Source organism: Leptodactylus fuscus, chromosome 7 (genome assembly GCF_031893055.1).
Source record: "Leptodactylus fuscus isolate aLepFus1 chromosome 7, aLepFus1.hap2, whole genome shotgun sequence".
NCBI lineage: Eukaryota > Metazoa > Chordata > Amphibia > Anura > Leptodactylidae > Leptodactylus > Leptodactylus fuscus.
In genome coordinates, this window is record NC_134271.1 from 20,875,796 (window position 1) to 20,891,245 (window position 15,450).

General features: G+C 43.3%; 1 protein-coding gene across 6 annotated transcripts in view; it reads left to right on the top strand.

The window, feature by feature from the left end:
• TSPAN4 (tetraspanin 4) overlaps positions 1–15,450 on the top strand; it is a 360,764-nt gene that overhangs the window by 48,210 nt on the left and 297,104 nt on the right. The gene's annotated exons all lie outside the window — the stretch shown is intronic.

The following is a 15,450-nucleotide window of genomic DNA, read 5'->3' on the forward strand; positions in this document are numbered from 1 at the left end:
GATTTCCTCCTATTGTATAAAAGACATACTGATTGGAAGAAAAGAGTTGTCGGGATGTCTAGGGCCCGACTGAGGAGGTATGAGAGTTGGATTTACTTAAGAAAAAAATATCAAGGATCTGATTTTAGATTTTAAGTTCTTTTTTTTTTTATGTAGATTGTGAGCCCCATATAGGGATCACAATGTACTTTTTTTTTTTCCTATCAGTATGTCTTTGTAGAATGGGATGAAATCCACGCAAACACGGGGAGAACATACAAACTCCTTGCAGGTGTTGTTCCTGGCAGGATACGAACCCGGGACTCCAGCGCTGCAAGGCTGCAGTGCTAACCACTGAGCCACCGTGTTGTCCCTGTTTTTAGATCTTTTTGTACAACTGATTGTATACAATCTGGGTGGTAACAATTTAGATGTTAGGGTATGTTGAGCACATAAAGGAAACCTGTCACCTGGTTTGGAGTCACTAAACCATCCATACGATGTTGTGCAGATGGGATTTAGCTTTCATAAACTGCCCATGTTGAAACCTTGGAACCTGTGAAATTCTTGTGAGAAGTCTGCGACGCGTTTCCAGCTGAATGTGGCAGGTGTGTATTGCCCAGATGTCACTGAGCACCAGTACAACTTGGTTCACTATACCTGTTCATGGGAAGAATATGCAAATCTGACTTCCATGATGTAATTAGGATGTCAGTGCCTCAAGTATGCACACCAATAAAGGGCGCTGACTGAGAATGTGCAAGTCTGTCTTCCATGATGTAATTAGGAAGACAGAGTCTCGGTCAAAATACCTGTTCAGGCATTGACAGGGTCACTAGGCAATGAAGTCATCTAGACAATTGTCCTTGTACCTCCATGAACGTCACTAAGGGAATTTAAGTAGACGCTGTGGGCTTACTAGGGGTCACCAGTGCAGATGGCATACCGGCACAGAAGTTTCTGCAGGAAGATCTACCAATAAGTAGTCAGTAAGGGGTAGAGGCACTGGCCATTACGGTTCTCCATCCTAGGGATTGGTTAAGGCTACAGAACAGTTATAGGAACTTCGGCTACTCGACCCTCTTCTACAAGGTGACATCAAACCATTCAAAAGTCTATAAGATCATCTCTGAGTATGTGGTCCGATATCCATAAAAAAATGTGAGGGACCAAGCCTCAGAGACCAAGTTGAGGTAGGAGGTGAAGCGTGCACCTCTGGAAGAAAGCCAGATTGAGACCAGACCACTGCAAGAGAATGAACAGTGAGGACAAGTATCTCCAGAACATTGCTGACCAGCAGCGAACCAGATACCATGGGGTTAAGAGTCACTTAGCCTATATCTGGTATTACATGACTGACAACACTAGCATGCACTTACAGCTATTGTTCAGGGATCTAAATGTCTGTCAAGTCCATTGTCTCCTCGAAGTAACATATAAGATAAGATAATCCTTTAATAGTCTCATCATGGGAAATTCAGTATCCCCGCTATCACTTTGCTGCCACTTTCTCCATTTTAGTCCTTTTACCATCCTTGAGTAGAGAAACTAACCATAACTATCCTGTATCCTCAGGGACACTACAACTCCATCCTACTTAGTGACCCCCAAGTCCTTGTGAGCTCCTTGTGAGGTCTTGGCACTCTGCATCGGTACTTTTCTTTATATGTGGGGTTCATCTTGGTTACATAATTTATATGGCCCAAGAAGATGGTCTTTTTTTGTGGAAATCATTTTTTACTTGTATTTTTATTATATTGATGAGTTTTTAGGGTTGTACATTTTTATATTGACTTATTTTATTGTTTTGGCCTTGTAGTACTATCTTAGGTCCAGGCAGTGGTGTAACTAGGAATGGCGGGGCACCAAGGTGACATTGGACATAGGGCCTCCGATCATTATACCCCCCCCCACCACCACCACCAAGTATAATGATAGTGGTGTTTTGTGGGGTCCGGCCTTACTTACTGTTCCTGGCTCCTGATCACAGCCACCTCTGCAGAAAGGGAAGTGCAGGCAGCCATGAGCGGGATTGGTAAGTAAATAGGAATGGGGGTTACTCCAGCAGGTAACAACCTATTAGAAAAAAAACCTACACACTTCCGGGACCCACCGGGCCCCCTAATGTCCCGGACCCTGTGACAGTCGTAACCACTGCTACCCCACCAGTTATTCCCCTGGGTCCATGAAAACCATCTTTTGGACCTTTTCAAGGATACATTGAAAGTGCACCCCATTTTCAGCACTGTTCAGGTAAAGGCATAAGCTCCTGAGCCATAGGGTCATCTACTTTATTACAACACTTATAGGGGCATAGCTATAGGAGGTGCAGAGGTAGTAATTGCCAAAGACCTATCCACAATATTAGAAGGCACCATTGTTATAGATAGCATACGGTATATGGGGGCCCCATTCCATATTTTGCTCTGGGGCCCGGGAGCTTCAAGTTACGTTTCTGAACATGTAGTTAAGCCCCTTAACGTATCTCCCTTTAAAAATTCATGACCTGCTTCCTATGGCAATAATCTTGGTTTCCTCAGCCAAGTAATGCAATTCCAGCATTTGTATTTATTCACGGGTGTTTTACTGCGCCGTTCTCCATGCTACTCCAGCTGTACCTCCTCTCTTCACGAGTACTATATTTTTTCACTTAGGTTTATTCCCTGTGCCATAATTGTATATAATCATTTTTAAGCATATGAAAGAGTACATTGCAATTGCAGTACATGCAATTATAATAAGCATATAATTTCCTACCCATCTGTGATCTTTAAGTAGCGCTAAAATTCAGTACTTTCACCAACTTTCCTCCACTCCGAGAATGTAATTTACAAATGATTCCCATAACTATGCTATATTTTGTTTGTCTGCATTGCATTTCTCCCAAAGAATAAAAGGAAAGGCAAAAAAAAAGTTACCGGAGTCTCATAATTGCAAAGCCGAGGCGCTCACTTTATGGCTTACTGCGAAATGCAACCTTTGATTGACATTGGTTAAATTCTCAGCAGATGTAAAACTATCATCTTTGTAATAGATCTTCAAATGCTTTACTGTAATATACTGATCTTTAGTTACATAATATCCCGATGCCGCATTTAGAATTCTGCTCCGGTAATACAATGCACGCCGCTGTGCTGAATTCCAGGAGTACAATGCCTTCTATACAGCCTACGAGTCAGAAGAGCATGCTTTGTCCAGGTTATACCCCAGCAGGCTGTGCTGGGAAATATCAGCTCAGCAGTGGCCCGGAATATGGTACTGATATAGCTATAGAGTATAAAGGAAAACTCCACCTTTGATTAAAGTGTACCTCCAATTAAAACGCAATGTTCCGTGAATGAATAGTACGGGTGAATATAAGAATCTTTGAAATATATCTTATTAAAGAAAAGGCTTTGTTCTATATTTATTTCTAAAGTGGAAATGGCGGGGAGGAGGAGGAGGCTGCTGGAAAAGGTACACGCATTATTGTTACTCTACCTTATCACTAGGATAATGCTCTACCACTGGACAGAATAAGGCAAAGAATCAATTACTAGCCGCCATCCTCCTCCTCCTTCCCTCTCCATAGACTTCTGTGTGGGGCTAAATACAGATATTATTAGTATGAAGGAAGAGATGAACAGGCTGATAAGTGGAGAAGGAAGCATTATTCGCTTTAAAAAAAGAAAAATTATGGGCCAGATAACTTTTTGATGCCTTGTAAATCAGAGATTTTGCACAAAAATTGCAATTTTTAAAGATTTTCACCCTACATGCCACTTCCCTCAAAGCAGGCAGGGCCATGTTACCTGTTAAAATTTGTCATATATATGTTTTTTTACCAGTTTTCTGGCCTAAATGAATCTGTAAATTTATGCAACCAAGGACTTGGGGTAGATCTCTGTTTAGGCACACAGACTCCAGACTCGAGTATAAGCCGAATTTTTAAGCACAGTTTTTGTGCTGAAAAAGCCCCCCTCTGCTTATACTCGAGTCAAGAAAAAAAAATAAATTATGATCTATGACCAGTCGCAATAGTAATGCATAGAATCTCCCATAAAATAGTGAAAAAAAAAGGAAAAAAGTTTTATAAATAAAATAAAAGTTGTAAATCCCTCCTTTCCCTAGAATACATATAAAAGTAGAAAATGACTGTGAAACACAAACACATTAGGTGTCCCTGTGTCTGAGAGTGCCCGGTCTACTGAATATAGGGTATCTGCAGTGCTCCTGTTCTGTCGGGAAGGGGTTAATAGGAGCACTGCAGATCCCCTATATTCAGCAAGACTGAATTCCACTTGGGGGGAAAAAAAACAGTCCTCAAGCTCAGGGAAGGGGCAGACAGACAACCAAAACACCCCCTCCCCTTCCTCAGCACCCAGCAACTACTGCACCCAAAAACCATTTTAGTTTTTGAAATTTTCCAGTAGCTGCTGCATTTCCCCCCTAGGCTTATACTTGAGTCAATAAGTTTTCCCAGTTTTTTTGTGGTAAAATTAGAGGGGTTGGCTTATACTCGGGTCGGCTTATACTTGAGTATATACGATAATTTATGGCGAGGAGTGTACCGCATCATAAATTAGGCCGCACTTCAATAGGACCGGATTTATGAAGGCCAACCTTGATGAATCTGCTCTCTGTGTGCCAATTAGTGTTGGCCCTGTTGACATTATGTTCATACTAGAGTCAGCCTCTATTGTCTGGTCCGTCGGAGGATGGACAGTGGATAGGCGGCCTACTATAACAGTGGTCACATACGGATCCCGAATGCCCCTATATCATGGGACCCATTGGAAATCCATTCTTTGAAAATGAAACCCCCAAATGAAAAAGTCAAACCTGCAAGACTTTTTCGCCCAACTATTTTCGATGGACACTGCAATGGAGTATCTGAACAGAGGTGTGGACATAGCTTTAACCTGGTAAACCAGTGATTGGCTGCTACAAAGTGGCTCCATCATTACTGGGTATTGACTAGATTGATACAATAAAATACCAAAGTGTTCATAAGCAGGGACAATTCTGGACTTCTTAATGTGAAAATGCTGGTTTATTCAGCTGACATGTTCCAGAGTAGAAGGAGCTGAGCAGATTAATATATAGTGATATAGTATAACGTAGGATTTACCAATTGAACCTCCTGTGCTTTGTATGTCCAGGAGTCCAATGGGTAGAGTGCCTCAATGACGGCCATCTCTATAGACCTATACATACAGAGAAGGCTATCAGTCACTGAATAGGACTGTCCACTGGACTCCTAAAGCCAGAATGAGCAGGACAGCCCACTGGACTCCTAGAGCCAGAATGAGCAGGACCGCCCACTGGACTCCTAGAGCCAGAACGAGCAGGACCGCCCACTGGACTGCTAAAGCCAGAACGAGCAGGACCGTCCACTGGACTCCTAAAGCCAGTACGAGCAGGACCGTCCACTGGACTCCTAAAGCCAGTACGAGCAGGACCGTCCACTGGACTCCTAAAGCCAGAACGATTAGAGAATCAATAAATAAAAGACAAGTTCTACCGGAATGTTTCCACCAAAAGTTTCTCAATCGCCCCTCTCCCGCCCCCTCCTACAGTCGGCAGATCAGTCGGCTTGTTCAATTTGTTGGGTTCCCTTTAAATAGGGGTAACTTGGGAAGATCTCTGCTGCATAAACGTTTACTGCCCTTCCTACATACAGTATTTAATTGACTAACAAAAGAGTTAAGCAGCAAATACACGCTCCTTCCATATCACGCCATTAAATCGGTTATGCCCTTCTTGCTGTAATGCAAAATATTAAAAAGATCCTGTCAGGTCGGGCAGTGGCTTCGTTTCCTGACACTTTATTAAAATGTGAACTGTATTTCAGATTGTAATCTTGCATCGAGCAGAGAGGGAGATGTAACACTTATTTTCCTTCTATTGCAAGCCATTTTTTATAGGAGTCTTCAGCAGAAAGAAAAGAGCCAGAGCCTCGAACACTTAATGTCATCTCTGAACCAGATCTCCTGACGGGCAGGAACAATTTGTGATGTCAACATGACTTGAATTCAGAAAACCTACTAATGTAATCTGTAATGCTTTGTGAGAACCGACACAAGGTTGTGTAATAGCCAAGTCGCCGTTGCAAATATACACGATGTAGTCATAATGGTCAGTGACAAGCTCATAGACTAATGTATACACATTCTTAGATGCCCTCATGTACGATGGTGAGATTGTGGAAGGAGGTACCGGGGCTGTGGAGTCTTGGAGTCCATGTCTGCGTTTGGCCTACCGCCTCCACTACCCTGGAAAGTAGGAGTGGCAGATCAAATAATTTAAAAAAAAAAAGAAAAAAAAAGTATACTCTTGTGGTGCCCTATATTTTTCTGTGTGCCTTTTAAATATGTTGGAATGTTTCTTTTTATTTTACTATATATATATATATATATATATATATATATATATATAGTTACATAGTAGGTGAGGTTGGATGAAGACGTCAGTCCATCAAGTCCAACCTATAACTCTACAATCCCCTACAGTGTTGATCCAGAGGAAGGCAAAAAAAACAAAAAACATGAGGCTTATGCCAATTTCAGCTAGTGACATCACCTGCCCTTCACTCAGGCTGCTGATGGGCTTCAGCAGGCCTCAGGAAGAGAGTCATGAAGTCACAGCTAGTGACATTGCCTGCCCTTCTTTATGGCTGCTGATTGGCCTCAGGAAGAGACCCATGATGTCGCAGCTAGTGACATTGCCTACCCTTCTCTATGGCTGCTGAATGGTCTCAGTAAGAGACCCGTGATGTCACAGCTAGTGACATTGCCTGCCCTTCTCTATGGCTGCTGAATGGCCTCAGTAAGAGACCCGTGATGTCACAGCTAGTGACATTGCCTGCCCTTCTCTATGGCTGCTGAATGGCCTCAGTAAGAGACCCGTGATGTCACAGCTAGTGACATTGCCTGCCCTTCTCTATGGCTGCTGAATGGCCTCAGTAGACCTCAGGAAGAGACCCGTGATGTCAGTTAGTTTCATCACCTGCCCTATGGTAAGGCTGCTGAATGGCCTCAGAAGGAGATCTGTGATATCACAGCTAGGGACATCACCTGCCCCTTGCTAAGGCTGCTGATTGGCCTTGGTGGTCACATGTGGCTGGGACTTCCACCAAATGTCAGCACGGGACCAAGAAGACCAAATCGCGCAGGGAGGCATCAGAGTACCGTGGAAAGGGGAGTATCTTTTTTTTTTCATTTTTTTTTTTCACTGCTCCCGGCCTATTTAAAACTTAAATGGGTTTCCATTTTTGTCTGGACAACCCCTTTAAGGGAGCCATAAGCAGTCACAGTTGCTTCAGCTGCTACATAACCAGACACAAAAGCCAATCCAGTCCGGTCCCCCTAACCACAATAAGGATGACTTATCAACTACTTTGATCTCTTTTTGTCACTTCATTTGATAGCTGACCTGTTGGGCATAGAAAAAGTATTTTTAATTCCAGTCCGGCCCAGCCCCTAATTCTTGTCAGTACAAACTTCTCGGCCTACCAACATACCTGTGTGGTAGATCTGGTTACGGTGTATACTTACTTGTGTTGTTGACCCAGTTGTTCATTGCTTTCTTCTTCTACATTAATACATACCAGTCATATTTCTCGCTCCTTTCCGCAGCTCTTATCGTGAAGGAAAATGGAGCTGAAGACTTGTTCTTTTGATCTTTGCCTGACAATAATTCAGAAGCGAGTTAAATGATTTATTTACGTCTTAATTATTAAGGCTTTGTCAGTCTACAATTGTTCGAAAACAACCCTTAAAGACACTTGTTTTTACATATTCTGCCATTCTTTTTATATACTTTGTTTCAGGAAGATGTAAGACACATCAGAGAAGTCTGTGCAACTTACTGGACCCTGTGCGCACGTGTATTTTACCCATTAGGGCGCGTTCACTTCCATTTTTATTTGCAAAAATTTCTGTAACTCAAAATCCGTTCCATTCATCTGAATAGGTTTTGGAGATCAGCGCATTTCTTCAAGATGAATGGAACTGATTGTTAGTTGCAGACAGACAACTACAGTGTAATACAGAAGTAAAATGTAATAGTTGGCTGCTGTGTAAGGTATGCAATAGCTACAAGTAGGCCTCATTCCTTTTTTCCCCATATCCTATATACTATGCTTTTCTATATCTCTTGGTCCTTGTAAAATGGGCAGCACATCTGTTATTTTCATAGATACCCATAGATATTGCTAATCATCTTTTGTTCTCAAAAAGGGCCAAATTAGGGCCTATTTCTGAAAATAAGCGGGTGTCCGTATGCGCCCATTAAAATCAGTGGGTGCATATGCAACCTGTGACTAACACAGATGTCACACGTCCTTAGACAACAGTCATTTTTCTCATCAGAAAAGTGATGCTTCTGCAAATGATCTAAGGAAAATAAAGGAGGTGTTCCCATTTAGGGTTGGGGGCACACCAAAATTGTTGTAGGTAAGTCACTGTGTATTGTTGGCAGCTAACACATGTCAATTTGCAGTTGTAGCTACATGCAATGTAAAACACTTGCAGACTGCAGGTTCTGAACAAGGAACCTATTCGGTATCTGTCCTGTATATTTGTACTCATTGAAGCAGTTGCCAAAGGGAGGATGGTGTTACTTTAATAGCTATATCATTGGGTTTATACCACCTAGAAAAGTGGTTCTGGTGCCACATGAAAGCTGATGTAACCGAGCCAGAAACTGTTGACTCCATTCTCTGTACTACAGCTCAGCTCCTATTTGAAGTCAGTAGTATCGGTGTTGTAAGGAGCCCAAACAGCTGATCCGTCGGAATATTGATAACCCATCTGATCAGATATTTGTGGCTTATTCTTAGGATAGGCCTTAAAAAAAATTCCTCGCCAACCCCTTTAAACATTTATGGCATATCCACCAAGATATTGTAATTTACAAAATTCTCCACCTCCCACTTGAACTCTCCAATAACTTTAGTTGGATCCCTTTCTCGTTATACTGTAGGTAATGGCCCCAGAAGAGAGACCCTCACCTATTAGACCTTTTTGCAATAGCCTGTGGAGATATGACATGGGATCACCCCTTTAAGGAGGCAAGAAACTTGTCTCATTCCTGTAGGTTTAAAACTGAGCACTGGTTAAGAATGGGTAAAGACTTTGCTTGTGTTAGGCCTGTAGGCTGCAGTAAGTTACACAATCTTCCTGAAACACTCACATTTTATTTAGTTTAGAAGATCTGCCAATGCTCTCCTGAGAAGCTAAAAAGAAAAAAAAATGTATCCAAACATCTGGTGAAGCATTTTTCCCAGAAGTTGGCTTTCTTTTTCCGTGGCATTAAGAACATTTAGGACTTGGCGTCAGACAGATGTAAAACAAATTCAGGTTGAGCCCAGGCAGGCACAGAAGATGACCTGTGACCGTCGTCTTTCATTATTGCTTCCGCAATTCATGAAAGAGTTTGTTACACTTCGCTTTGTGAACCACATAAAAGGCTGATAGGATGTCGGAGTAATGAGCACCAGCCATAGGTATCGAAAGGCCGTCTTAGCTGTGCCAAGCGTACCCGCTTTACACTTCCGTAAGAAACAAAAGATGATTGAAGATCAGCGGAAAAGAACACTAAAACTGTGATGGGCTTTAGGGTAATGTAGCTGGTGGATAGCTTTACCCTGGTCACTAGAGGAGGTGGAGTGGTGTGGATGGGGGACTCTTTACCTTAATAAGAGATCTATTTTAAAGATCCTGGTTCACAATGGCATCCCACGACCAAAACACACCACACCCAGAGCGAGTCAAAACCACCCTCCAGAGACCTTCACCAGAGCTCCTAGTGGTGGAATTGGACTTTGTAGAATCCTTTGACTGGAATTGACACCATAGACCAGTGATGGCGAACCTTTTAGAAATAGAGTGCCCAAACTGCAAACCAAAACTCACAGAATTATTGCAAAGTGCCAACACATCAATTTAACCTTAATATTGTGCGGATCCACAAGTGTGGACAATTACGGATCCACAAAATACAGTCATGTGAATGGGGCTTTACAGAGCTTTCAATCATAGAAACAACTTTGTACTGCACTTGGTATAATTTTGAATAATTAATGTTCACTAGAGATGAGCGAACACTATTCGAAACAGCCGTTTTGAATAGCACGCTCCCATATAAATGAATGGAAGCGGCCGGCACGCAGACTTTGCCGGCGGCCGCTTAACCCCCACGTGCCGACTACGTCCATTCATTTCTATGGGAGCGTGCTATTCGAAACGGCCATTTCGAATAGTGTTCGCTCATCTCTAATGTTTACTATTTACATTGCACAGATCTGTTTTATAGTGACCATGTAATGTTATTATGACCTATAATAATATCACATCTGCTATATAACTGATACTGTGTGATATAAATAGTGAAGGGCCCCCACACAGGCCAATCTGCTTCACAGTGGCCCCCACACAGTATGATCTGTGCCACAGATGGGTGCCCACAGAGAGGGCTCAGAGTGCCACCTCTGGCACCCATGCCATAGGTTCGCCATCACGGCCATAAAGAAATATACTGCAAATTGGCACACCATTAGCAGAAGTCAGACACCGGATCTGCACACCACTCACTGGGGAGAATAGTCGACAAGCAGGTCAGCAACGGAGCAGGCAGCAAGGTACAATAACGTGAGACAGAGACAAATCCAGGGAACGTAGCCAGAGGTCGGAAGCCAAACGGGAGCAGGGTAGCAGAATCACAATCCAAGTGGGAGGTCCAGGAAACAAGCTAAAAGTCCAAAGTCCGTAAACGAAGCAGGAAGAGGAGCCAAAACTAAGGAAAAACTTAATAGCCGGCAGTGAGTAAGGAGATGGACAGGATTATAAAGAATTGTACCAGCACATTGATTGAAGTAGAATATCTTAAAGGAGCATTTCTTCCTTTTTACCCTGCAGTCTTAAAAGGACCACAGCAGAATTCACAATCCTAATACCCCTGAAAAACTGACAATTTTGCCTGGGGGAGGTTTCTTTTACATTTTATTCATATCACCTTTGAGTGCTCTTTTGGTGCAGACGGTGATAGAATTCCAATGGACTCTAATGTAAGTTAATGGAATTGCACTGGACTCTTGTTACCTCTGTGATGTGACAGATCTGGAACTGGCTTCATGGTGTCCTTTATCATGGAAAGCATTAGCTTGTATATTACCCAAGCAGTGGTCTCTACTGGGAAACTACAGTATTACACGTAACAATTCAGATGACTGACCAACTTATACCTGGACGTTTCAAGTTTGTAATGGACAACTTTGAAGTCTTATGCAAATGAGAGAGTGCACTGGGGGCGGGACTTGAACCATGAGAGCGCTGCACTTGCTGCTCATGTGGGATGGGTGATATCCTAGGAGTTGAAAGATCAACTCTCACCACATTGTATGGCATAGGCAGAAGATGGTAGGAGTCTGAGTGGTAAGAGCAGTGCTCCAGTGAGCTTAAGACTGATTTTGGTCCAGCGGGAAGCTGCGTCAGAATAGGACCAAAATGCGACTGTTGTCAAATGAATGGGCCTAGTCCAGAGGGAGGTGTCGCGAGGCGGATACCGGGGATGACTTAGCCGCATAATCCGCCTGAAGAAAGGGCAGCTCGCTTCTTTTTTCCGTGAGCTGGAACATACCACTCATGGAAAAAGGAAGCTAGCGGCCTACATAGACCTCTATTGTGAGGGGGCAGATTCTGAGCTGGATTCGGCATCAGAATCCGCCCCCTCTTGCCCCGTGTGAACGAGCCCTAACATTCCTCTTCGTTCTCTACTTTCTATCTTTTTCTAGAATCCTTTAAGTCCTCCCTTTATTGCTGGGGAAATCTGCTGCTAGGCACAGTTAAACTCCTTACATTCCCCTGGATTTGTGTGATTATTGTGGAAGTCTTGGTGCTTTTTCTTCTTCTTTCTTCTTTTTGTTATTTGTACTGGGAAGTCACCCCAAGACGTCAATAAAGCCTGCTTGCTAAAGACCTTTAGTTTAAGCCCATGTGTGAGATCGGCGTCTGAAGCGCTTCATTTTCCATATGGTAAAGGTGCTTTCAAATATCAATAAAATGAAATTCTCTCTCCACCCAGGGCTGAAATTCTTACCGCATGATCGGTAGCAGACAGTTTCATAACGGCGGCTCTGGTCCCTCCGGGTAGCGCCTGGGGGGTGGGGAAGTGAAGAAGTGACAAGCGCTGCTCTGATCACAACATGCTGACAACTAGATGTTAGCTTAAATAATGTACCGCTGCTCTGACAGTGTATTGGAATATTGTAATACACACATCATATTTTTTTAATTTTTCGATACTTTTTGATCCTCTCCTGTTTATAGACAACTAGGCCCCCTTCAGAATGACACTCTGTACTGCAGGGAGACGTTTTAATCTAGAAATAGACAATATTCCATTATATTCAATGGCTCTTTTTCACAAGCTATGGCAAATCTAGGAGACCGTATTCAATCATGAATGCAATAAAATGTAAAGTCTAAGCACGGCACAACATGAAGTCTGAAACTAGGCTGTTAAGTATACCCTGATGCCTGCTGGAAATATTTAGGAGTCTGCATTATTCATTGTATACCGTAATTGGTCTGATATCACCTGCTGCAGCAGTGTGAACACGAGCATGGGCGTGCTGAGAAGTTCTGATTCCTTGTGGTTCTTATCGATGGTGGTCTGTGTGCTTGATACAATGCAGGGGGCTGTGACATTGGGGCCAGTGGCGTAACATGGAATGGCGGGGCCCCGTGGCGAACTTTTGACATGCCCCCCCCCCCCCGAAGACCTTGATCGACACCCCCCCCCCCCCCTCCTACGCATTCCTGAACGCTCTACGGTATTATGCCCCATACTGGCCCCTGCACACAGTATTATGTCCCTTAGTGGCCCCTGCACACAGTATTATGTCCCTTAGTGGCCCCTGCACACTTTATTATGTCCCTCAGTGGCCCCTACACACAGTGTTCTGTCTTAGTGGCCCCTGCACACCGTATTATACCCCATAGTGGCCCCTGCACACAGTATTATGCCCCACTGTGGACACCCATAAACAATTATACTCTGGGGTCTCTTCAGACCCCAGAGTATAATAATCTGAAACCCAGAGGGAGAAAAACATAAAAAAACACTGTTACTCATGGTGGACAACATGGACACCGTCACCACCACACAGCAAGCGCAAAGCAATGTCTTTACAAGTGCTCAGCGCTCCTGTCCTGCCTGTCAGCGCTAACCTGTGCCTTCACAAGTGCTCCGCGCTTCTAAACGTGGACTCCCCCGCTTCTTCTTGCAAAACAAGTCTCTGCCCCCCAGCGTCAGGACGCACGCTGAGGGAGGATACAATGCGTAAGGTCCTGTTCAGGCCTGTGCGGGGTGTTCGCAAAGGCTAACAAAATAGGTCACTCACGGTACTGCCGCTAAGACCAGACCCCTCCACCCCTCCACCGCGAGATTTCAGAAGTAAAAAAAAAAAATAAATTCAAATTGACACGTCGGGGGCCTGGGCCCCCTGACGTGTCGGGCCCTGTGGCAGCTGCCTGTGTAGTAGACTACAGTGCATTTTTTTTACCTCCCCCCCCCCCCCACACACACACACCAAGAAAAAAAATAAAAAAACAACCAAAACACCAAAACATAAAAGTATACACATGGAAAAGAGGGGAGAATCCCCAAGCAACAACCTTTAACAGAGGGTAGGGAGTAAGGAAGAAGCTCCTGATGCAGCGCAACGATTTACAAAATATCAACAATAAAATCCAACATGAAAGATACTGAAAACTGAATGAGCCGTAAAGAGGGTGGAGGCCTTAATACATAGGTTAGAGATTGGTACCTGGGACGGAAAAAAAAAAGGAGGAGTGGGTGAGTGGTGAAAGGTATTCCAGAGCAGCCATATTTTTTTGATGAGTAGTATCAGTCAGATTTTTGGCTATCGTGCATTTTAATGATCTGTCCTCATTTGTCCTGGGCAATACTGAGCGAGATCAACAGACAGAAGAAGCATGGTAAGAAATCCGTTTACGGCCCCACGTTGTGGAAATGCACCTTTTTTTTTTTTTTTGCTAATTTTGTTGTGTTTTTTTGAGCGAAAGCCAGGAGTGGATCGGGAAGAAGGTAGAAGTATAAGAACTTCCGATATATTTCTCATTCCTTTTGTTGCATTTCTGCAACGTGGGGCCTTAGTCTACCGCTCCACTTATCGTGCTGTTACCTTTTACATGGAAGTCTATGGGGAGGGTGAGGAGGAGACTGCTGGAAAAGACACACAAATAACTGCAGCTACTAAGCTCTGCTACACTGTTAGTAAGGGGAGATCTTCTGACATTGCTGTGTCTTCAGGGTAAGACAGAATGAGGCGATAAACCAATTATCAGCTGCCTCCTCCCCGTCCCCTCTCCATAGACATCCGTGTGTGAGTTTGGATCCCAGACAGATTCATTGTAAACAGACACACTGAGTGAAGATAAAGGGGGGAAGTGCAGCCCAAGAATTGGTGAAAGAGACCGATTTTTTTTTTTTTTTTTTTTTTTTTTTTACGTTTAAGGAGATTGTCCAGGCAAAATATGGTATACACATTTAACCTAGGCCGAGGGAGGTGAAAAAACCACTCTTGTTCCCGGTGCTCCGATGTCCTCCCAGCTGGGTCTGGTCTCGCTGCTCTGGTGTATTCTGAAAGTGAAACTGCTAGCCGGCTGTGACGTCCCGGACCCCTTCCACTGAATCCCCCGTTTGCCCACAGTGATGATGTATGGCGGGGACTTCTGCTGGAAGACAACAACAAACTAGGAGGACCGGACCGCAATCAGAGGCCCTGAAGCATCGGGAACAAGGGAGTGTTATAATATTTTTATTATTATTGTAATAAAATATGTATATATCTTTATATAGAAGTTTATTTTCCTTTCATCACCCCTGGCTGATTTAAGACAAATATGGACTTTATTTTTATTTATTTTTTTAACAACCCCTTTAAGGATTGTTAATCATTTTAAGTTCTGCCACAGGACCACCCCAAACCTAGGCAAACATTTAGTTTTGGGCGAGGTTTGCCTAAACCGCACCTCCATTCAAGTCCCAGTTCACTTGCCAGGATAGTGTCTGACTATTCCGGATCGTCGTCAATTTGCTTATTGCTGGAGGTTTTATTGTTAATAATAGCTGCTGTCTCCTAGACTGGAGTAGGATATTTTATGACAAGCTCAATATTTCATGTCACATCTTTTTATCATAATCCTGCATGTAATTTTTGCACTTTCTGATTGAAAGTAGAAATAATACAATGGTTCATCTGCTGGCTGTGGATCTTAGATTTTACATGCATTAAATGGCTCATTAACGTGCAGGGGGGAAGCATATTTCTTAAAAAGAGAGCAAAATGTCATCTGTGCAGGTGCAGCTGCAATGGGAACGTTTCCTTTTCCTTGCAGAGACCTGGATGAATTAACGTTCAGGCCTCCTACAGAAATAGACAATCAAAAGATCATTTTCCTAATT